Genomic DNA, 25,948 nt, shown 5'->3' on the forward strand with positions numbered 1-25,948 from the left:
TCAAACATGTAGGAAGTTTTACATTTTCTATATACTTATAAGTCTTATAAGGATTCAGTGGATCAATGCATGGGAGACCTCTACTATCTGGCACTGTAGGCATTCAATCTGTGGGAAGATGAAAGAGTGAGGCGGTATAGCATGGTGTTAATACTTGACTCACAAAGGTATTGGTAAATTATTCAGGTGGCATGAGGATGTCTTAGTACTCATTTGTGTCTTTCACACAGACTAACCACCTCTGCATTGTCCTCTGACCTGTTTCCTTTACTCACACTAGCTTTTGTCAGGCTCAATCAACCCTGGGTACATCTATGCCAGTATAATAATCATGAAGAACTGGTAATCTTTTGATAAAAAATTGTTTTCAGTATAGTGATTATGGTGCACAGTTTTTCTAAAAATTAGATTCCAGCCAGTGGGCTGTGTTTATTTTTATAAGCTTATTCACAAATCTGTGGAAACATGAAAGTGCCATGTCCTTGAAGATGAACACCCTGCTGATGATTGCCACTAAATTCCCTGCTGCAGAATGCCTAGAAATAAAGATCAGTGCCTTCTGTACCTAAAGTAGAAATTTTATAATCCTCAGTGACTTCAGGCTAGCAATAAAAATTTTTCCATTTATATGAGCAGGGAAATGTATCTTGAAGTATTAAGTGCCATGCTTTGTTTTTCTGGCATTTCCATCTCATAGTCATTGTTGGATGGCATCATTGACTCGATGGACATGAGTTTGAGCAAACTCTGGGAGAGGGTGAAGGAGAGAGAAGCCTGGCATGCTGCAGTCCATGGGGTCACAAAGAATTGGGCATGACTGAGCAACTGAACAACAACAAGCCATTTCAGCATCAAGAACACTTATCTGAAGACAAATCAGTATTAGTAGCACAGACGTAAAAAAATAATTCCCCCAAACAAATAATAGTCTAAAATTTTACAAATATGACTTCTAAAATCAAAAGGGAAACACTGGAGAACAGGTGAAACACTGAGGAAAAAGGTGAAAAAGAATGAGAGCAGCAGAGCCATTTTATCTGCTCATTGAAAAGCTGAGATGAAGATCACAAAGAGGGAAAGAGAAACTATGTCCTTAAAGGGGTTCTAAAGCCCATGAAATTAAAGCATGGGCCCTAGGAGAGTAATGGAGAGAGCAGTGGCATCAGAACTGGGAACTGCTGAGCACCTTCTCTGCCCATCAGAACCAGAAGTCTGATGGAAGCAGACCAATGTCTGAGGAACATCTCTCACCATGCCGTGTTGAGGGTCCTCAGGGCTCAGTTAGTTACCTACTTGCCCATTCAGAGCCTTCCATGTTGTACCTAAATTGTGCAGCAGAAAGAGAACCAGTCTTTCCTCCAACATTCTCTGAGCCCTTTCTAACTACCGCACATGGACCACCCATTTCTTTCCCTTGATTATCTTTACTCTTTGTGTGTGCGCGTACTAGTTGCTCAGTCATGTCCGACTCTTTGTGACCCCATGGACTGTAGCCCACCAGGCTCCTCTGTCCGTGGAATTCTCCAGGTAAGAATACTTGAGTGGATTGACATTCCATTCTCCAGGGGATCTTCCCAATCCAGGGATTGAACCTAAGTCTCCCTCAGTGAGGGCAGGTTATTTACCATCTCAGCCACTTGGAAAGCCCATCCCTACTCTGGGTCAGGACAAAAGATCCAAACTTGTCATCCAGTCTTGCCCCTCTAGTGGTATAGACGAGAATGACAGGAAGACTGGTACTAGCCCATGAATAGAACAGTGGGAAATCTATCCAGGTTTCAAATATTGTCTGTAAGATTTTCTCTTTCATTGCAGAGGCTTGACCTAAAAAAGTCTGACTTTAGTAATTAAAGGAAAAAATTGCTCATGCATTGCTGCTTGAGAGTCTTGCTATACAAAATTATATCTTATATACTTAATGTAAAAGATTAGATGGAGTTAGAAATAGAGAGATAAAGAAAAGACAAATGTGTATTTCTAGATAAATGCCTATAATTATGGCATACTTAGGGAAATTATTAGTTAAGAAACAATAACTTTCTTATTGTTTAAGACCCTAGTTAAATCCCTTAACTAATTCCTTATTTTAAAATTGTAAAAAGCATCATGAGAATCTACAAGATCCCTTCCAATTTTAAATTTTCAATTCATAATTCAGGATGTAGGTTTTCATAGGAATGTACAAGATTTAAAATTATATTTTCATCATAGAAACTAAACACTATATATTTACTCCATTTTAAGGAATCTTAGAACCTATGGAATTTGAGTTCCAATCTGAAAATACATAAGACAATAGAAGCCATTTGTCTTTAAATACTAGACACAAAAATATCACCTATAGAAACAACGCATTACAATATTGGTGATTATAACTGCTTTAAATGAACAACATGAAATGTATCCTGTGCAATAATTCTTGATTTAGTCAAAGAATTACAGTGAAATATTTAGTCTGCCCATATGTCCTGGACTGTTTGTTCATTTCCTGTTACTTTGCTGGAGGCAGAAGCCAAAACTTTCAGTTTTCCTGCCTTTATTATACATCTGTTGGTTATTACTATTTAAGCCGACTTGGTTCTCTATGACCACAAGGTGACTTAGTACAGTTGTTTTCCCAAAAGACGTTAACAGCAACATGTGTTTTTAAACACATTCAATGTTGTTTTGAGACTTTTCAAATAATTTGGGAGCAATCAAGTGTAGACTACACATATGAACCCATAAGTAAATGTAAAGAAATGTTTTGTCTTCAAAGACAAGAACATAGTTGGTTTCAATCTATGAATTGCTTTGATTTAAATTTTTTATTAAAGTTTTATTTCTATACTACATGTGGTTTTGGATACATTTTTTCTCATTCTATATACTTTTCAGAGCATGTCACTTAAATATTTATGTCAACTTAACAGCATAACAAGGCATTCTTCAGAAAGCTTTCAATAGACTATATAAACTTTACCTAGATTACTTCTTTATCTAGATTTGCTAAAGAGAACACCTACTTGCACATGTGAAGTGATGAGCCCAGTTTTACATTCAGAAAAGCATTTAACTACATCTGCTGTTCAATTCTATTTTAGTATATTATGTTTGATTTTATAAAAGAAAACAGAATACTTGGAAATCTTTCATTATGATCAGTTCATCCAGAATTCAGTTAAGAATTTTATTCTTAAGATGATTTCTGTGGCCATTAATTGCTAACTATGCATCAGTATCTACTCCATGCTGTGTTGATCCAGGTTTCTTTTCAGAGCAACTTATCCCCTCAACCACTTTAAAAAGTAAGGAATTTATGTATTTTATTTTTTTTATTGAAGTATTGTAGAAAAAATAAGAATGTATTTTCAGTTCAGTTCAGTTCAGTCGCTCAGTCGTGTCTGACTCTTTGCGACTCCATGAATCGCAGCACGCCAGGCCTCCCTGTCCATTACCAACTCTTGGAGTTCACTCAGACTCACGTTCATCGAGTTGGTGATGCCATCCAGCCATCTCATCCTCTGTCGTCCCCTTAACCTCCTGCTCTCTTCCCTCCCAGCATCAGAGTCTTTTCCAATGAGCCAACTCTTCGCATGAGGTGGCCAAAGTACTGGAGTTTCAGCTTTAGCATCATTCCTTCCAAAGAACACCCAGGACCGATCTCCTTTAGAATGGACTGGTTGAATCTCCTTGCAGTCCAAGGGACTCTCAAGAGTCTTCTCCAACACCACAGTTCAAAAGCATCAATTCTTCAGTGCTCAGGTTTCTTCACAGTCCAACTCTCACATCCATACATGACCCCTGGAAAAAACATAGCCTTGACTAGATGGACTATGGTTGGCAAAGTAATGTCTCTGCTTTCGAATATGCTATCTAGGTTGGTCATAACTTTCCTTCCAAGGAGTAAGCGTCTTTTAATTTCATGGCTGCAGTCACCATCTGCAGTGATTTTGGAGCCCAAAAATATAAAGTCGGACACTTTTTCCACTGTTTCCCCAACTATTTCCCACGAAGTGATGGGACCGGATGCCATGATCTTCATTTTCTGAATGTTGAGCTTTAAGCCAACTTTTTCACTCTCTTCATTCACTTTCATCAAGAGGCTTTTGAGTTCCTCTTCACTTTCTGCCATAAGGGTGGAGTCACCTGAATATCTGAGGTTATTGATATTTCTCCCGGCAATCTTGATTCCAGTTTGTGCTTCTTCCAGCCTAGCGTTTCTCATGATGTACTCTGCATATAAATTAAATAAGCAGGGTGACAATATACAGCCTTGACATACTCCTTTTCCTATTTGGAACCAGTTTGTTGTTCCATGTCCAGTTCTAGCTGTTTCTTCCTGACCTGCATACAGGTTTCTCAAGAGGCAGGTCAGGTGGTCTGGTATTCCCATCACTTTCAGAATTTTCTACACTTTACTGTGATCCACATAGTTAAAGGCTTTGGCATAGTCAATAAAGCAGAAATAGATGTTTTTCTGGGACTCTCCTGCTTTTTTTGATGATCCAGCAAATGTTCTCAATTTGATCTCTGGTTCCTCTGCCTTTTCTAAATCCAGCTTGAACATCTGCAAGTTCACAGTTCACATATTGCTGAACCCTGGCTTGCAGAATTTTGAGCACTACTTTACTAGCATGTGAGATGAGTGCAATTGTGTGGTAGTTTGAGCATTCTTTGCCATTGCCTTTCTTTGGGATTGGAATGAAAACTGACCTTTTCCAGTCCTGTGGCCACTGCTGTGTTTTCCAAATTTGCTGACATACTGAGTGCAGCACTTTCACAGCATCATCTTCCAGGATTTGAAATAGCTCAACTGGAATCCCATCACCTCCACTAGCTGTGTTCATAGTGATGTTTTCTAAGGTGCACTTGACTTCACATTCCAGGATGTCTGGCTCTAGGTGAGTGATCACACCATCGTAATTATCTTGGTCATGAAGATCTTTTTTGTACAGTTCTTCTGTGTATTCTTGCCACCTCTTCTTAATATCTTCTACTTCTGTTAGGTCCATACCATTTCTGTCCTTTATCAACCCCATCTTTGCATGAAATGTTCTCTTGGTATCTCTGATTTTCTTGAAGACATCTCTAGTCTTTCCCATTGTGTTGTTTTCCTCTATTTCTTTGCATTGATCACTGAGGAAGGCTTTCTTATCTCTTCTTGTTATTCTTTGGAACTCTGGATTCAGATGCTTATATCTTTCCTTTTCTGCTTTGCTTTTCACTTCTTTTCTTTTCACAGCTATTTGTAAGGCCTCCCCAGACAGCCATTTTGCTTTATTGCATTTCTTTTCCATGGGAATGGTCTTGATCCCTGTCTCCTGTAAAATATCACAAATCTCCGTCCATAGTTCATCAGGCACTCTATCCATCAGATCTTGTCCCTTAAATCTATTTCTCACTTTCACTGTATAATATCAGACCACCTGACCTGCGAGAAATCTGTACGCAGGTCAGGAAGAAACAGTTAGAACTGGACATGGAACAACAGACTGGTTCCAAAGGGAAAAGGAGTACATCAAGGCTGTATATTGTCACCCTGCTTATTGAATTTATATGCAGAGTACATCATGAGAAACGCTAGACTGGAAGAAACACAAGCTGGAATCAAGATTGCTGGGAGAAATATCAGTCACCTCAGATACGCAGATGACACCACCCTTGTGGCAGAAAGTGAAGGGGAATTCAAAAGCCTCTTAATGAAAGTGAAAGAGGAGAGTGAAAAAGTTGGCTTAAAGCTCAACATTCAGAAAACGAAGATCATGGCATCTGGTCCCATCACTTCATGGGAAATAGATGGGGAAACAGTGGAAACAGTGTCAGACTTTATATTTTTGGGCTCCAAAATCACTGCTGATGGTGACTAATTTGCCAACTAAGGTCCATCTAGACAAGGCTATGGTTTTTCCAGTAGTCATGTATGGATGTGAGAGTTGGACTGTGAAGAAGGCTGAGTGCTGAAGAATTGATGCTTTTGAACTGTGGTGTTGGAGAAGACTCTTGGGAGGCCCTTGGACTGCAAGGAGATCCAACCACTCCATTCTGTAGGAGATCAGTCCTGGGATTTCTTTGATCTCTGAAGGAGATCAGCCCTAGGAATGATGCTAATGCTGAAACTCCACTACTTTGGCCACCCCATGTGAATAGTTGACTCATTGGAAAAGACTCTGATGCTGGGAGGGATTGGGGGCAGGAGGAGAAGGGGACAACAGAGGATGAGATGGCTGGATGGCATCACTGACTCGATGAACGTGAGTCTAAGTGAACTCCTGGAGTTGGTGATGGACAGGGAGGCCTGGCATGCTGCAATTCGTGGGGTCGCAAAGAGTCGGACACGACTGAGTGACTGAACTGAACTGTATAATCATAAGGGATTTGATTTAGGTCATACATGAATGGTCTAGTGGTTTTCCCTACTTTCTTAAATTTAAGTCTGAATTTGGCAATAAGGAGTTCATGATCTGAGCCACAGTCAGCTCCTGGTCTTGTTTTTGCTGACTGTATATAGACTCTAAGTTGAGTTTTTAAGAATGACTGCCAACCTGATAAACAAGCTAGTGTCTTCTCTATCATTGAGAACCAGGCAGGGGATTGGGAAGTTACTCCTTCAGCTCCAGGGGCAGAATCACAAGGCAACTGCCATAATCAGGAATCTCATAAAAGTTAAACACCTCCATGCCCACCTTTTATCACCTCCTCCACTCCATGCCACACTTTTTTGTCACCAGCTTAGCTCTATGGATGTGAGAGTTGGTCCTTAAAGAAGGTGTAATGCCAAAGAATTGATGCTTTCAAATTGTGGTCCTAGAGAAGACTCTTGAGAGTCCCTTGGACAGCAAGGAGATCAAACCAGTTAATCCTAAAGGAAATAAACCCTGAAAATTCATTGGAAGAATTGATGCTGAAGCTGAAGCTCCTGTACTTTGGCCACCTGATGTGAAAGAACTGACTCATTGAAAAAGACCCTTATGCTGGGAAAGATTGAAGGCAACAGGAGGAGCGGGCAGCAGTGGATGAGATGTTCAGATAGCATCACTGACTCAATGAATATGAATTTGGGCAAACTCTGGGAGACAGTGAAGGACAGGGAAGCCTGGCATGCTGCAATCCATGGGGTTGCAAAGAGTCGGACATGACTTAGCAACTGATCAACAATGATAGCTCTACCTCTTGTCACACAAAGCTGGTTACTTTATACTGAAATTCTGCTATGACTGCCAAAGAGAAATCAAGTGTCCACCAAATGGTGGATAGCCAACGTTTTACCAACAGCAGAAGGGTGACCCCTGCCTTACTACTATTTTCGAAATATTGAGCAATTGCTTCTAGGTTAGCCAACTTTACATCATATTCAGAATTTCAGAGGTAACTGAGTTGCAGTTTTAATTTTGCAGACTTTGCAAGGCAACACACATTAGCAGAAAGTAGATAGATGTTTCTTGTATCAACTGCAGGAATTAAGTATTTTGTCTTATATTTACATAAGAACACTATGAGTCAAATTATTCCATTATGTACATAAGGGAACTAAAGCTCAAGAAATTTAAATAGCTTGCATACAGTCAAAACTTTATGATTTTCATTATGCTTTCTAATTTTACTTCCAATGACTTCCTTTTTAAAAATGTTGTGTCTTTTGTTTATTCATCTTAAACAGAGAGCTCTTGATAGACTCTGAACATTAAGATTTTTCCTTATTCAAATTTACTAAAAAGTTATAATGATTAGAGCCAAATTTTCCATCTTTTTATTAATAAATCTTCTTTTTTAGTTGCTTTAAAAGAAAACAGTATATTCATTAAAATGTGTTATGTTAGTGAATAAACTTTTTTCAGTTCTTTATTGTAAAGATAAGTGAAATATTCTATATCACTCTATTTCACTCTATATATATGAAACAATAAATTATTGGTTTTATTTTATTTGGAATCCCATTTCTCTATAAAATTAAGATGAAAAAGCAAGCATCTTTATTGGGATAAAAATTAAAAGAAAATCTGTGAACTTGAATAAAGGGACACAAAAGAAGAGAGAACAGTTATGGCATTATGGTCATTTAAGATATTTAATTTTATCAAATACATTCTGAGAAATATAATATTTTATATTCTTTCCTCTAGATAAAAGTTACCAAGAGAAAAATATTTTGTCTGCTTATATAACATCATCCTTTATTCCTGATATTTTTAATAAGATGAAGGTATTTGTTAAGGAGAAGATTGAGTATGTTAGGGTATAGGTATCCTAACCTCCACTGTCTTTCAAATGCTGTTGCCAAATGGCTGGAGGAAAAACATCCAAATATGTTCATGGTATGTTAATTGTTTCTCCCTCTGAAGTAAAACATGTGAATTTGATATGAAGATTCAGAAAATGGATTCTTTTTTTCATACTGTTATCATTATATTTTTTTAACTTAAAACAATTTATTGAAATGTTGTTTCACAGTATTATGTTAGTTTCAGGTATACAATAAAGTGACTTATTTATAAACATATATAAGTCTGTGCATATATGTATATATACACATATATATATTCATTTTCCCATTCTCTTTTATTATAGGCTATTACAGGATATTGAACATAGTTCTCTGTGTTATGCAATAAGTTCTTATTAGTTATCCATATAGCAGTTTGTATATTTTAATCCCAAACTCCTAACTTATCCTTCTCCCCTCCTCCCCTTTGGTAACAATAAGTGTGTTTTCTGTGTCTGTGAGTCTGTTCCATAAATAAGTTTAGTTGTGTCATAGGTTAGGGTCCATGTATGTGATATATGGTATTTGTCCTTCTATTTCTGACTTACATCACTTAACATGTTAATCTCTAAATCCATCCATTTTGCTGCAAATTGCATTAATTCCATTCTTTTTTATTACTGAATAATGTTCCATGGTGTGTATGCACTACATCTTCTTTATCCATTCATCTGCTGATGGGCATTTAGATACCTTCCACATCTTGGCTATCGTAAACAGTGCTTCTGTGAACATTGGGGGTACGTCCATACTGTTTTCTATGTGGTTGTACCAATTGACATTCCTAGCAACAGTGTGGAAGGAGTCCCTTTTCTCCACACTGAAGAGAGACTGAAATAACTGAAATGAAGACATCTTCGAAACTTTAAGAGTAGAAGTAACACATTTTTTTTAACGCTTTGAAGGCACCCACCAATAGATTTCTCTGGAAAGGCGTGGAATCTGTAGAGAAAGTTAGGAAATGCTGTGACAGAGCTAGAAGGGAGACAGATATCTCATAGGCCTTGTGAGTAATTACAAATATTTTGACATTTATTCTAAATAAGATGGTTAAGAGCAGAGAAGTGATATTACTGACTTACTCTTTAATATGACCTCTCTTATTTCTCTGTTGCAGTACATTAGAGAGACAGGCTGGAAATAAGGAGGAAAATTAGGAGACTTACTAATAATTGATAAGAAAGGAATAGTGGTTTGAAGCTAGGGAGTAGCAGTGAAGGTCATGAGTGATTATTAATCAGAATATGTTTTAGAAAAAAAGTCAACAGGTGAGTTTGTGGCTACGAATTTTGAGTAAAGGAAGTGTTGAACAATCTCACAACTTGGGGACTACAAAAGAACATAAATAGAATAGCCAATAGTGAACCATCTAGATTAGCTGCTTCTGTTAGTGGGTAAGAAGAACTATAAACTTCCATGCTGGCTGGTTAATTTTTACATGCTTCCAGGGAGTCATGAGACTATGACATGCAGATGATTAGATATATGAGTCTGAAGCTCAGTTAAAATTTTTAAGGCAGAGATGCAAATATAGGAGTCATTAGTATACAAAATCATATAATAAATAATAAAACACTTTGAGACTATCACTCCACATCTATAAACATAAAATATCTATAAACATAGTGGAGAATTATGTAACAGTTATGAGTGTCTTCATCTGCATGATGTAATAAACCTGCTCCTGTGGCCAGAAACCAATTTATTTTTTCAAATAACAGGAAGTTCTCAGATAGAGCATTCCAGCAAAGATTTGGCTGCTTGGGAAAATCTCAAGGACTCAGACTCCTTGCCTCACAAAAGTTATCCTTATCATGCCACATTCATCCTCATGATTGTTAGATGTTCATTTCCATTCCAACCTAATATATAATTGCAATCAAGAGAAGAAAAAAGAGGTGTCTGTCCAAACTCAAGAAAGCACAACTTTTTCAGAAATATCCACCAAACTTCAACAAATCCTATTCACTAAGAAGATGTGATTTGGCCACCTGTAGCAATGAGAGAAACTAAAAGATATATTAGTTTAGCTGGAGTTCATATTTTGAGGAAATGGGGGTGGGCATTGTGTCTTGAGTGAATAATTAGCAATGTTGCTACAAACCACAGCAGTGAATTTTAATGGTGAGAGGGAGTCATAATCCTCTGACGTAGGACTCAGAATCATGTGGAATAGTATTTATACTGTGTGCACATACACCCACTCACTGATATTGAGACAGCACTCTAAAGTCATTCTTCCTTTTTGAAATATATTCATTACTCAAATGTATGGAGGCATCAGATATACGATGAACCATTCAACTAGATGATCTTGAAAATTTAGGATAATACAGACACAAAATATACACTTATTAGATAATGAAGAACAAATAAATTGTGCTTTTTAGACAATGTTACTGTAATAATGTCCAATAAGAACCTGTTTCTACCAGCTGTTAAACACGTCTTCTGCTCCATCTCTGATATTTTTGCCAGAAGCACATTTTCACGTTTCATTTATGTGCTTTGTGATTATATGATGTATATCCCATACAGCTGCAGGAAGATTTCTTAACCTACTATTTTAAAAGGCAACATTCTGGTTCTTAGAGGAAACAAAAGTCAAAGCATCTATTCTTCTTCCAAATTGCATAGTCTTCATGAATTTGCTTCCTCATAGCACTCACACACATGTGCACAAGTTCACACACATGTGCACAAGTGCACACACAAGCTGGCGGTCTCCTAACATTCCAAAGAGTAGGAGTATCATAATCCTAAAGGGAGACACATCTTGTAGAAACTTGTACTGATGGATCAAAAGAGAAAATATTGTATTTTTAAATAGATTTTTTTCCAACTAATGATTCATCAAATGACCTGTTTTTTTTTAACAGTTCAATTCTTTATGGAAGATTATTTGACTTAATTTCAATATACAATCATTAAGAAAAAAGAAACATTCGAAGTAACAGGGTTATACAAATAACCTATTTTGTAAAGAGGAAATGAGGTTTAGCTAGTGAAGGAAACAATGTATAGAATGTTTGTATAGAACATCCTAAACATTGTATAAAACTATGATAGTCTGAGTGTCAATATTACAATGAAAGGGCTTCAGCTATTTCTATGTACTAAATACTTATTATGTGGCAGGCAGTACAAAAATATAGCAGTAATCATTGGTGATGGACAGGGAGGCCTGGTGTGCTGCGATTCATGGGGTCACAAGGGGTTGGACAAGACTGAGTGACTGAACTGAACTGAACTGAATCCTATTACAGTGTTGAAATAATGCAAGTGCTAAGGTAATATCATACAATTTCTTTCCGTTATTGTGCCCATCTTTGCATGAATTTTTCCCTTGGTATCTCTGATTTTCTTGAAGAGATCTCTAGACTTTCATTGCTTCATGTCAAATAGATGGGAAGACAATGGGAACAGTGAGACACTTTATTTTGGAGGGCTCAAAAATCACTGCAGTTGGTGACTGCAGCCATGAAATTAAAAGACATTTGCTTCTTGGCAGAAAAGTTATGACCAACCCAGACAGCATACTAAAAAGCAGAGACATTATGTTGCCAACAAAGGTTAATCTAATCAAAACTATGGCTTTTCCAGTAGTCATGTATAGATGTAAGAGTTGGACTATAAAGAAAGCTGAGGGCCAAAGAACTGATGCTTTGGGGCGTGATGTTGGGGAAGACTCTTGAGAGTCCCTTGGACTCCAAGGAGACTCAACCTGTCCATCCTAAAGGCAATCAGTCCTGAATATTCATTGGAAGGACTGATGCTGAAGCTGCTCCAATACGTTGGCCACCTAATGTGAAGAACTGACTCATTGGAAAAGACCCTGATGCTGGGGAAGATTGAAGGTGAGAGGAAAAGGGGACAACAATGGATAAGATGGTTGGATGGCATCACCGACTCGATGGACATGAGTTTGAGTAAGCTCCAGGAGTTGGTGATGGACAGGGATGCCTGGCGTGCTGCAGTCCATGGGGTCACAAAGAGTCAGACATGACTGAGTGACTGAACTGAATTGAATTGAAGCTAATATCATACTTTTTAAAATGATTAGTGACAGGTTTTTGTCATCCCTAAAGACATATTCTTCATGCTACCAAATACTTTATATTATTTTTAGTATATGTCATTTTGGCGGAAATATCATTTAGTATGCATTCTATAATCCTAATGACATTTATAGAGAAATTATAGTGAATAAAAATAATAGTTTATACTTTATGAACAGTATTCCATAGCATCATTTGTGTAACTGCTAACCCATTGAGGTAGACATTATTATTGTGTCCATTTTATGAATTTGAAAACTAATACTTAGAAATATGAAAGTGCTATTTCTTGATAATCCAATAAATGATGCATCTTAGATTTTAAAAAAACACCTATTCTAAACACCTTACTTTTTAAACACCTCACTTCTGTTCCCACACCTAGTTTTACGTTATATTTTGTTTCTCCAGAAACTAGTTTAATTCTATTACTGCAGACCATTAGTTCATTATGTTGGCATACTCTTTTAAAACATTGCTGAGTGTAATGCAAAAAAATGTTCAAGATAAAACCTGCCTGTGCTCCAAATTTATCTTCTGAGTAGAGGAAACAGACAAGTACAAAGGCGATTGTGATGCATTTCTTTACAGACTGTAGCTGTACAGGTACAGGTGCAGACGTAAATGGCAACCCACTCCAGTCTTCTTGCCTGGAGAATCCCATGGACAGAGGATCATTGCGGGCTACAGTCCACAGGGTCGCAAAGAGTTGGACATGACTGAAGCAACTTAGCATGCACGCACATACATGAACACTCTGTAGACTCACCTAAAAGTTAGGGGCAAGAGGATTATGAAGTGAAGTTGATGAAAATGATTGGTCGAATTTAAGAAATTTTTTATTTGTAGCAAACTTTAATTTTTTCCAAGAGCTTTCCTAACTTTTTTATGTTAAGTTCCTACCAACCCAGTGAGGTAAATTAAATGTGTTTTCATGCTTTTTGTTGTTGTAACAAGTTGCCAACATGTGTGAAAACTCAGAAGTTAACTGACTCCCCAGGTAACATATTGAGCAATTTGCTTGAGCCTTAAATATATGTTTACTTCCTATTTGCCTCACAGATCACTTCTTCTTCATAGTCATTTGTTCAAGAAATTCAGTGATCTCTCTTAACCCTGGACCTCAGAGGCAACAGAATATTAGATCCTACAATCATAGGGTATTTCCTGATATAAAAAGCAGCCAGTCATAGCTCTTTACTGAGTCAGCTTTGCTGCTAACTATCCTCTTCTCAGAGTATTTAAACCAGATACGTATTTCTTTAAAATTTGAATTCTCTTTTTTTTAATTTTCTTTTTTTTAACCCATTCACGTATTTCTCCTCCTCCCACCCCCCGCCTCCACCCCAGCAACTGCTAATGTGGCCTGTGTATTGATGAACTTGGTTTTCTTTGTTATTTTTTTTATTATTATTTTAGCTTCTGCATTTGAGAGATCAAGCGGTATTTGTCTTTCTCTGCATGACTTATTTGGGATTCCCTGATAGCTCAGTTGGTAAAGAATCCACCTGCAATGCAGGAGACCCCCTGGTTCAATTCCTGGATCGGGACAATTCACTGGAGAAGGGATAGGGTAACCACTCTAGTATCCTTGGGCTTCCCTTGAGGCTCAGCTGGTAAAGAATTTGCCTGCAATGCAGGAGACGTGGGTTTGATCCCTGGGTTGGGAAGATCCCCTTCACTGACTTATTTAATTTAGCATAATACCCTCGAAGTCCATCCATATTGTCACAAATGGCAACATTTAGTTAATTTTTATAATTAATAATATTTCTTTGCATAAACTTATGATGGTTCAACTTAAGATTTTTTCAACTTTACAAGGGTGTGAATGCAATGTACATTCAGTAAAAACTGTTCTTCAAATTTTGAATTTTGATCTTTTCCTGGGCTAACCAAATGGGGTTTAAAACTGTCTTTGTAATGCTGGGCAGCATCAACAAGCCCAGCTCCCAGTCAGCCACACAATCAAAAAGATAAACAGTGAATACATTTAAAACATTCTATACCCAGACAGCCATTCTGCTTTTCATTTTCAGTACAATATTCGATAAGCTACTCAGAATGCCTATTTAATCTACATTGAGTGCATTAACTCCTAGTTACAATCCTGTAAATGTCTTGCATATCCTGAAGCCTTTACTATTCCAAATGTATTCCTATCTGTGTTTTCCTACTATTGTTCAATTCATTATTGCCAGCTCAAGTCATACAACTTTTATAAAGACATTCCTGACTCAAGCCCCTTTTTCTTTACATTTCTGCATCCTTCATATTTCCATGGCATTTATTTGACACTCCTTTTGTCATTCAATGAGCTTAACACACTATTTGCTTCATGCAGGTTTTTTTTTCCCTAAAGAACAAATATGATAAGTCTTATTATTCTGTTTCAGATAACAAAATTGATTCTAATGCTAGTTGTAGGATTCTAAAACTTCCACCACCACCCTTATTTTTGCCACCAACACCATCTCTGCTTTATAGTTCAGTTGAATTTTTTACATCATTTATGACAGTACTTGGCCCATGAGAAATATGTATTTGAGAGATATACATATGTATTTATGAGATATATGTAATTGGGATTCAATTTCTCAAAATGTGTTTTCCAGTTGTCCCAAAAAAGACTAAATGTATTTACGAGAAATCAAAATTATATCTGAGGAAATTGTTAGCTATCACACATGTATAAAGCATGAATTAAAATATCTAAAGCTTGTTTTTACCAATTTCAGATTCATTTGGAAAAAACATGCTAAGCTCATAAAACTGAAACTTCAAACACTAGCCCGCATTCTTGGGTAAAGCAAGTGTCCTTTTCTCATTTTTGTTTACAGCAAGCAATTCTAGACTAAACTCCATTAAGTAGAGAGATCCTGACGATCTTTTGCTGTACATAAACAGTATGCTCACTGTAAACACAGTGAGGGAGGTAGGGAGTGGACATCACCAGAAACTACACAAAAATGGATACTGGCCACTACATATTTTGATGAAGCAGATCATTAGATCAACAAAAGTGAGAGATATTTTGAATACCTAGTGAGATAAGCTAAATTTAAAAAATGATGCTACCTCATTTCTGATTTCACAATATTGAGTGATACACAGATTGATTTTTCAACCAGAAGTGGAAGCTCATTTAGAAGTTCTGCTTGAGGGGGAAAAAATATGTTTGCGTATATAATTGGTAAATGACCTACAGCGCTATCCACAGTCATTTTTGTTTTCACTTAATTCCCCATGTTTATAAAACTTTCAGTCTGTTCCCTATGCACTAGAAAAGAGGTTTTATATTCCATAGCTTTCTGTTATATCATCATTACACCTTTGCTAAACTAGAAAATGGATGTGTGTAAGTGTGTGATATGTGATCTTCTCAATATGTATTGTAACAAACCCCTTACATTATTTAACTTCAGTCTTCAGTGGGCTTTCTCCAAAAATATTTTCAAAAATCTATCCATTACCTATGTTTGAAGTATAAATGACTAGTCTATAGTGCTCACTTTAGCATATCAGAAACATATCAACTTATGATTATAACATTCCCAACGCATCTGGATTACTGGTTTCCTCTTTCAAGTTGATAAAAAGAAATTTGTTGACTGATTAAGGGCATCAAAGCTTGTTCTGCTATAGGCTTATTTAAACCCTAGAAAAGAGCATCAGTCAGTTTGCCTTGACCTAGATAGATTTCTTACAGCTATGCTGGAGGACAGAGACCAAAGAGACAATTTTAAATATGTGTTTTGGAAAACTGGAGATGATCTACCACAGCAAGAATTACATTCCTGAGTTGGCTTTTAAAGCCAATTATAATTTCAGAAGTCATATCAAACATAATCCCATAAATGACCTCTTGGTTAAAAAGATCTTTCTTGGTCATTGTAAGACTTATTAAAGGAAAAGTAAAAAATGGGAGGAAGAAAGGAAAGAAGAAAATGACCTTCTTTGATTTTTTCCATTGACTTGTGGCGAGAAAGAATCCATGATGGGTGTCGATTCCATAACAGCTTCAGTTAGTCCCCAAACTTCTGTCAATTTTCTGAGACTAAATGTGAGGAAAGAGGAGTGGAAATGAGGAGTGAATTTCATTTCAATAAATCTGTTTCTTCTGTTTCTAAAGGAGAATATCCAGCTTATACCCATATTATCAGACCCATTATATTCTGCTTGCATTTCCTTAGGAACAACATTATTCTTATTGCAAATATATATCCAGGTGGTTGAATTCACCTATGCCTTGGGTATGTTGTTGCTTTCATTTTTCCAAAGGAGAATAAATTTTCCTAATTAGTAACAATGTTTAAAGTTACTGCTCAGTGTTTAAAATCCTCCTTCAATTTGAATTCATCATGAGAATCAACTCCATCCTTAATGGACGATGCTGTCTCCACCATTATACATCTCCCTTGCTGTTCCTAGAGCTTAGATTTTGAAGGTGAAGCCAGGCATTGGTTTGTAGAAGTTTTAGCTGACAGAATGGGGCAGAAAGAAATAATATTGTGGAATCCAGAGATATGTTTAGATAAAGCACGAGTTATAAGGGGTGATTAGAGAAGATATCCATGCCTTCATACATGAAAGATACATACTCTTAAAAGAGCAATATGCTGTTCCTCAGTGTTAGAAAGAAAAGCCAAAGGAAGCAGAATATACTTTATTATGAATTATACTGTATATTAAATAGAAGTCTTCTAGACAAGCACAGATATGAATGAGCACCTGTACTTGATTTCCAATATGCTAAATACAAAAACTCAACACCCATAAAAGCACCAAATGAATACTATTTTTTGAAGTCAGCATTTACTTCTATTGGCGGTGAAGACAACTCCAAATTATTCATCACTGTTAAAGAACATATCAAAATACAGAACTGCTTAATTAAAAAAAACTAAGTGCCATTATTGCTCTCAATAACAATTTACTCCAAAAGTAATGCAAATGGAAATGTAATTCAGTGATCCAATATCCTTGTTTTGACTGTTTCTCTGATGGGAGCACCCATTCCCAGACGATACTACAGGTTATCTGTAGGGTAACATCTATGACTTCTTTCCTACACACCTACAGTGCTTTAGGTTTTTCTGTTACCAAATACTGAGGCGTGTCCAGGGGTTCCTTATTTCCCTCTCACGTGTGTTTTCAAAACCCCCATATGACTGATAATGTAAATATTATTAAGAAAAGGAGAACAAGCACAATGTAAAAAGAAAAAGGAATGGGAGAGTTTATAATTTAACACAATGTAAATATCAGAACATCTCGATTATTCAAAGTGTGCTGCATTTTAAGTGCATATTATTTTTCTTTTAATATCTACTTCTGATTCCAGTAAGGGGCTTCCCTGGTGGCTCAAATGGAAAAGAATCTGCCTGCAAATGCAGGAGATGTGGGCTCAGTCCCTGGATTGGGAAGATCCCCTGGAGAAGGAAATGGCAGCCCACTCTAGTATTCCTGCCTGGAGAAGCCCATGGACAGAGAAGCCTGCTGTGCTGCAGTCCATGGGGTCGCAAAAGAGTCAGACAGGACTTGAGACTAAACAATAACAACAACAAATATACAATAAACAGGAAGTAAATATTGGTAACCAGCAACAGAGAAAGAAGCTTTACACAATTTCCTATCCTCAGAACCCACCTGGGGAGAGAAAAATTTCATCTTCTTAGCATTTCAACTTAAGAAATTCAGTGTCTATTTCAAATTTAAGAATCTAAAAAATTAGGAGTATTACAACCAAAGAAAACTTCAATTCTATGGTAGGTAACTAACTATATACATTTTTTTAAAAGATTTAATCACATCACAGTTTTAAGTATTACATTATACAAAGTAAGACAGGCCAATAAAATTGCAGGTTAAATTATTATGCAAAAGTATCACAAAAATAACGCACAATTCTGTTAATCGTACCACAGTTAAACATTATTGCAACAAGGCAAATAATAAAATATTTATTTACAAAATAGCTTTCAATATCAGGAAATTAAATTTTTGTTTTTTCTTAAGCTTGGACAAATGCTATAGAGACATAAATTTTCCTATTAAAGAATCTAATTTTTATAATTCCAAGTTAGCTTTGAAATGTTCTAAGCATCACAGTATTTTTGTATGCTTCATATGAAACACTGAAAGGCAAGGTTTATAAAATAAAACTATTTTCATCTTTTTTGCATTTATTTTCAAAAAATTAAATTTGCTCTTGCCATTTTATTCCTTTTAAATTAGTGTGTCTTGAGAAAGATTTATAGTCATGAAGAATAATTTTCCAGAAATCAAATGAGTAGAAGGAAATTTTACCAAACTGTAAAATGTAATATTTTGTTTAAACAACTTATTCCTGCTTTATTAAGGTACAGTTGGCAAATATAAATTGTAAATATTTAAGGATTAAAATATGAAAATTATATATATATATAGTGAAATTATTGCAATTAAGCTAATTCACATATCCATCACCTCACATAGTTACCATCTGTGTGTGTGTGTTGTGAGATCACATCAGATCTACTGAAGTGTTAACAAATTTCAGAATGCAATAAATGAAGTATTATTAACTATGGTCACCATGCTATATATTAGATCCCTAGATTTTATTCATTTTATAGTGTTTGTGTCCTTTCACAGAAATTTCCCCGTTTCCCTCTGTCCCCAGCCCCTAGCAACCACCAGTCTACCCTTCACTTCGGAGTGTGATGTTTTTAGATCCCCTGTATAAGTGACATCATTAGTATTTGCCTTTCCATGTTCATCTTATTTTACTTAGCATAATGTCCTGTGGGTTCATCCATGTTGTTATATGGCAGGATTTTCCTTTTTTAATGAATGAATAACATTCCATTTTGTATGTATGCCGCATTTTCTTTATCCATCCATCTGCAGATAGACATTTAGGTTATTTCCTTATCTTGGCTATTGGGAATAATACTGCAATAAACATTGGAGTGCAGATATCTCTTTGGGATACTTATTTCATTTCCCTTGGATATATGCCCAGAAGTGGGATTATTGGATGATATAATAGTTATATTTTACACTTTTTTTGAGGAAACGACATATTATTTTTCATTGTGGCTATACCAATTTTGGAGTGGGAAATGGCAGCACACGCTGGTATTCTTGCCTGGAAAATTTCATGGACAGAGGAACCTGGCAGATTACAGTCCACGTGTCACAGAGTTGGGCACAACTGAGCACACACACATACCAATTTCCATTCCCAACAACACTATACAAGGGTGGCATTTACTCTACACCCTTACCAGTCTGCTACTTTTTCTTGTTTTGATAATAGCCAAGCTATATCTCATTGTGTTCTTGATTTGCATTTCCAGAGTGATTAGCAGTATAAAGAACAGTCTCATATACATTTTGGCCGTTTACATGTCTTCTTTGGAAAAATGTCGAATCAGGTTCTTTGCTGATTTTTTTTTTAATTATTTGGTTTTTTGCTCAGATTGCATGAAGTGCTTATGTATTTTGGATATGAACACGTTAGCAGAGAGTTTGCAAATATTTTCTCATTCCACATGTTATCTTTTCACTGTATTCTTTCTTTTTATGTGCAGAACCTCTTTAATTTAATATAATGTCATTTTTTACAGTATTTTTTGCTTTTGTTGCTAATGTTTTTGGAGCCACATGCCCCAGAAAATAATTATCAAGGTTAATGTCAAGGAGATTTCCCTATATTTTATTCTAGGATATTTATAATTTCAGGTTTCACATTTAAGTCTTTTTTGACATTAGTAGGTTTTATTATTAATATTTACTTGAGTACAGTCAGTTTATAATGTTGTGTTGGTTTCAGGTGTACAGGAAAGTAAATAGTTATACATACACATATATCCACTCTTTTTCAGATTCTTTTCCCATATAGGCCATTACAGAGTACTGAGTAGAATTCCCTGTGCTATTATATGGTAGGTCCTTATTAGTTATCTGTTTTATATATAATAGTGTGTATATGTCAATGCTAATCTCCCAATTTATCCCTCCTCCCCTTACCCATGGTTACCATAAGTTTGTTTTCTAGATCTGTAATACTATTTCTTTTTGGTAGATAAGTTCATTTGTACCCTTTTTTAGATTCTACATATAAGAAATATCATGTTTGTCTTTCTCTGACTTACTTCACTTAGTATGAAGAGTACGCTACTCTTCTTTATCCATCCTTCTGTTTCCATCAACATTTAAAAGGTTGCTCTCATGTCCTGGCTATTGTAAATAGTGTTGCAGTGAACACCGGGATATATGTGACTTTTTGAGTATATGCCCAGGAGTGGGATTGCTGGCTCATATGGTAGCTCTATTTTTAGTTTTTTAAGGAATCTCTATACTGTTCTCCATACATCCCCATCAACAGTGTAGGAGGGTTCACATTTAAGTTTCTTATTTTGAGTTTATTTTTATGGATGGTGTTAGATAAGGGTCTACTTTCATCCTTTTGTATGTGGTGGCTCAGACGGTAAAACGTCTGCCTACAGTGCGGGAGACCTGGGTTCAATTCCTGGGTCAGGAAGATCCTCTGGAGAAGGAAATGGCAACCCACTCCAGTACTCTTGTCTGGAAAATCTCATGGACGGAGGATCCTGGTAGGCTACCGTCTATGCGGTCGCCAAGAGTTGGACACAACTGAGCGACTTCACTTCACTTCATCCAAAACCAAATGGGGCTGTAGCCACGTTCGTAAGGGATATGGCTATTTCCTGATCTGTATCCAGAACCAGTTTACCAGCCCTTCATCTGGGTGTGGGCTGACCTTAAATGATGTTCATTCTCAGCACGTTTGTCAAAGACAGTCAATCATATATGTGTGGATTTTTTCTGGACCCTATTCTATTTCCATACCACTTTGATTATTATACATTTGTAATATAGTACAAATTTAAAATAATTATTGATAGGTAAGTACTTCCCCTTGTCATTTTGTTAAACGTTTTCTGACTGCTTTGTAGTTCCTCTGACCCTTTCTTCTCTTGCTAATTTCATCTGTAATTTGATGAGGTTTTGAGGTTTTGCTTTCATTCCTTTGTCTTCTTTATATCTATCACAGATTTTCTTTTTTATTATCATGCAACTTACATAAGATATCCTGCAACAGTATAGTTTAAGCTGAAAACAACTTACCTTTGCACATAAAAACTCTGCCCTTTTACTCTCCACCATGTTTTATGTTATTGATGTTACTACTTACATCTCTTTACAATGTGTATCCAGGGGCTGGAGAGGGGCTGGAGCCAGGCCATGGAATGCTTCAGGGTGCATAGCTGAGACTGAGGTTGTTGAGCCTGTTACCCAAGGCACAGGCAGGTGTGGCTCCTCCCAGGTCCCTTGGTGGATTGTGCTGGTGGCAGAACCAAAATCAAATGGGGCTATAGCCAAGTTTGCAAAGGTTGTGATTATTTGCTGGTCTGTAGCCAGAACCACGCTCTACAAGCCCGTCATCTGGGCATGGGCCGGCCTTAAATGATGCTCTTCTGTCTAGGGCTCCCCTGGGGTTTCACATCTCCCTACCTGGATCCCAAAGTTCCCACAAAGGCACCGTTGTTCATGGAAGACTGCCAAATTATTGTTGGAATGAAGGAATATGAGCAGGGAACCTTCTATCCTGCCATCTTACTGATGTCCTAATCAAGCAATTTTTTAAAAGCATGTCTAAATAAAACAAAATAGAACTTCATATTTTAGTACATGCAGATTTTTTTTCTCTCAACAAACTCAGTGAACTAATAGCAAAAGAAAGTGACTAGATTTAAGCTGAAATCCCCTCATTCTTCTCTATATACCACCCAGTCATAAGCTATACCAAGTTTGGGGAAATTAGATTAAATATGTTAACAACTGGATAAATCTTCTCCAAGTAATAGAGATGTAGTGTTATAAGAAAATTACACCTCTTAACTTCTGTCCATAATCAACAAGCCTAGAGCCAAGGAAAAAGTTATGATATTTATTTCATTGCTACTCATCTATGTCTTTTGGACAGTGATACACATATTCACATGTTTTACTTGTTTGTTTAACTAGATACTAAGTAACATTTAAAAGCAAATAAAAAATAAATTGAGAAAAGATGCTTCAAATTATTGTGTAATTGAACACACAAGTTGCTGTTGTGATTTCTTAGTTAAAACTGTAAAATCAAACAAGCACAGTGTGATCATCTCTATTTTACCCTTTGTGAGAAACTGAGAGCCTTAACTCCAGTTGCACTAAGAAAACAGTTTAAATGTTGTCACCATGCCAAAGCAGCAACTAGAACAGTTCTGTCTGTAGTCTCAGGCCAGGGAGCATTTTCCATTTCATAACTTGTTCCCCAGATGTATGATCATACCTCATATACACAGAAAACAGAACAATAAGCCCTTAAATATGCTCCGAGGCATTTTTTCACAAGGACCGGTTTACAAGATAGCATGTCTGCTTAAAGAATTATTCTCTTGCTTTCTGTTTATTCTCAAATTAGCCATTTCCCATAAAATTAAAACACATGAAAATACCCCTCACATGGTCAGTTTATTTGAAATCCTTTCTCTGTGTTTGGACACTAAGTTTTCACAACCTCAAACTTCAAGTGGGCTTTAATATTTTTTCTCTGTAAGCATTTTTGCTGGTAGCAAATTTGCTAGAATGCTTTCTGTCTGTTGCTGGAATATGACCATGACTATGTGTCCAAAATAATGAAAAATTTGCCACACCATAACTCCTTTAGTTAATGCTACAAAGTGGGTAAATTTATCACAGGCTCATGGAGAGATTATGGATTCATGGACAATGCAGACATCCTGGAAATCTAGTTAACATGTTTCTGAAAACAATGCACATGAAAGAACCCAGATCTACATTGAATCTTCTTAGAGCAACATCAATCCAGACTAGCAGAAACCATTCCTGCCAAGGAAGAAATATCTTCAAGATTCATAAAAATTTATTTTCTCTAAGAAAGCTATTGTAACAATTAAATATCAAATCCAAGAAAATAGTATCTACCCTGGTGACTTAGATGATAAAGAATCTGCCCGCAATGCTGGAAACCCACGTTTGATCCCTGGGTTGGGAGGGCCCCTGGAGAAGGGACTGGCTACCCACTCCAGTATTCTTGCCAGGAGAATCTGATGGATAGAGGAGACTGGCAGGCTAGGGTCACAAAGAGTCAGACAGGACTGAGCAACTCACACTTTCACTTTATACTTTCAATGAGCTGTATCTTTTGGAAATTTTTGAATGCAATTAAGAATCAACCGTGTTGCACAACCTCATAGTTTCCATTCATGTAACAAAGTGAACGTTATCTTTCTTGAGTTGTACAGTACCTGGATACTAAAATAATTTCATTTTCAGGAAAAAATTTGAAATCAATAGCAGTTTCTTTCCAACAATTGTGCATTGTAGATGGAAATGTTCTGAAATATATATACCCTTCCAAGTTATGTTGATATTATATTTTAAATTCCAAATGCCACATTTCAATGAAGCTAAGTATTTAAAGTTAGGAGTACAAGTCTGTGTAATTTGTTATTAATAATTGAGTGATACAAAGAGCAGTGAGCTAGAGTACATTGGTGAATATTTGTGTTTGCCTAGATCCTTGCCCTTCATTAACAGTATCTAAAACATCTCTTGTGGATCCTTACTTCATTCAGTCCATTTGACCTTGCTCCTGAATCCAAAGCTGGGCATAGTAATAGGTTTGCAGGCATCCTTTACTTGCACAAAGGGAGAAACCACTTTAGAATAGAGCAGTCAAAGTGAAAGTCGCTCAGTTGTGTCCAGCTCTTTGTGACCCCATGGACTATACAGTCCGTGGAATTCTCCAGGCCAGAATACTGGACTCGGTAGCTGTTCCCTTCTCTGGGGTCACTCACTTGTGCAGGGGTGCTTGGCCATGCAGGGTAGTTCAGTTGTGTCTGACTTTGCAACCCCACGTACTATACAGTTCAGGGAATTCTCCAGGCCAGAATGCTGGAGTAGGAAGCCTTTCCCTTCTCCAGGGGATCTTCCCAACCCAGGAATCAAACCCATGTCTCCTGCATTGCAGGTGGATTCTTTACTAGCTGATCCACCAGGGAAGCCCAAGAATACTGGAGTGGGTAGCCTATCCCTTCTCCAGCAGATCTTCCTGACCCAGGAATCAAACCAGGGTCTCCTGCACTGCAGGTGGATTCTTTACCAGCTAAGCTATGGGGGAATCTCTATTCATAGAATAGAGTGGTGGTTCTCTAAATGTAGTCCTCAGAGCAGCAGTGTCATAATCAGATGAATACTTGTAAGAGATGCAGATCCCTAGGCTCCAGCTTCACTTTCACTTTTCACTTTCATGCATTGGGGAAGGAAATGGCAACCCACTCCAGTGTTCTTGCCTGGAGAATCCCAGGGACAGGGCAGCCTGGTGGGCTGCCATCTATGGGGTCACACAGAGTCGGACACGACTGAAGTGACTTAGCAACAGCAGCAGGCTCCAGTCCAGATATACTGAAACAAAACCTCTGGCTGTGAGACCCAGCCATCTACCCATGCTGTTACATTTTTACCAATATGACTTTATTCTCCAGGTTCTCTGTGCTTGCAACATAATTACCCTCTTGAATGCTTGAGTTTGATCCTTTCCTCAAGGACTAAATCCAAAACCTTTCTCTTCTGTGATGTCATTCTTGATTGTGTTTATTCATTATCTTCTTTGAATTTCATGTTCACTTATACGTGCCTCTTCCAGACATTTAAAAATGTCTTGTTTTATTATTTCTGTGCATATCTCATTTATCCTATTAGTTTAAAACTACTCACAACACAAAAAGACCTATCCATGATTGTTACCCCAAACATATGTACTGATGAATGAATGAATATATAGTTCAAAACAAAGTAAGGTGGATGGATGAATTAGAATATCTGAAAAGAAACTTTTTTAGGCACAAAACAATTTGAAAAATCCTTTTAGAAATCCCACTCAGTAATTCTCTCTAATACCCTTAATAATTAAAAGTTGATTGAAAGTTTACAAGACTAGTTGATGCATTTATCTTCTTCTGAAATATATTTTATATTTTTAGGTTGTTTAATATTGGAGTTTTAATTTGCTACCCTTTTCACATTAATGGTGAATATATCTCTGGCCTTAGAATATAATATAAACTTAAACAAAAAGAACCTTGGACAGGGGGCTACCCTGGCGGTCCAGTGGTTACAACTTCCCCTTCCAATGTAGGGGGTATGGGTTCAATCCCTGGTCAGGGAGAAAAAATCCCACAAACCTTGTGGCCAAAAACATAAAATAAAAGTAATATTGTAACAAATTCAATAAAGACTTTTCTAAAAGGTCATTATTTTTAAAACCTCAAAGAAATAAATAAAGAACCTCAGGCAAAACGGAAATTAACTTCAAGAATGAGTTTCTATATCCATAAGCAAATCATCTAACCCTTTGAACTTCACTTTTTCCTCAGAATGATTAACACATCTCTCCAAGATTTAAAATACTATGGTTTATATTTGCGTTATTGTGTGGCTAATGAACAAGGCAAGTAAATACACATGCTGAAATTTAGAGTACTGCAGTAGTTGTATATTTGCCATAGACTTGAAGATTTCTCGGGTTGCATTAAACTGTAATTGAACTCATCTAATAATTGAATAAAGA

This window comes from Capra hircus, chromosome 12 (assembly GCF_001704415.2).
Source record: "Capra hircus breed San Clemente chromosome 12, ASM170441v1, whole genome shotgun sequence".
Taxonomy (NCBI): Eukaryota; Metazoa; Chordata; class Mammalia; order Artiodactyla; family Bovidae; genus Capra; species Capra hircus.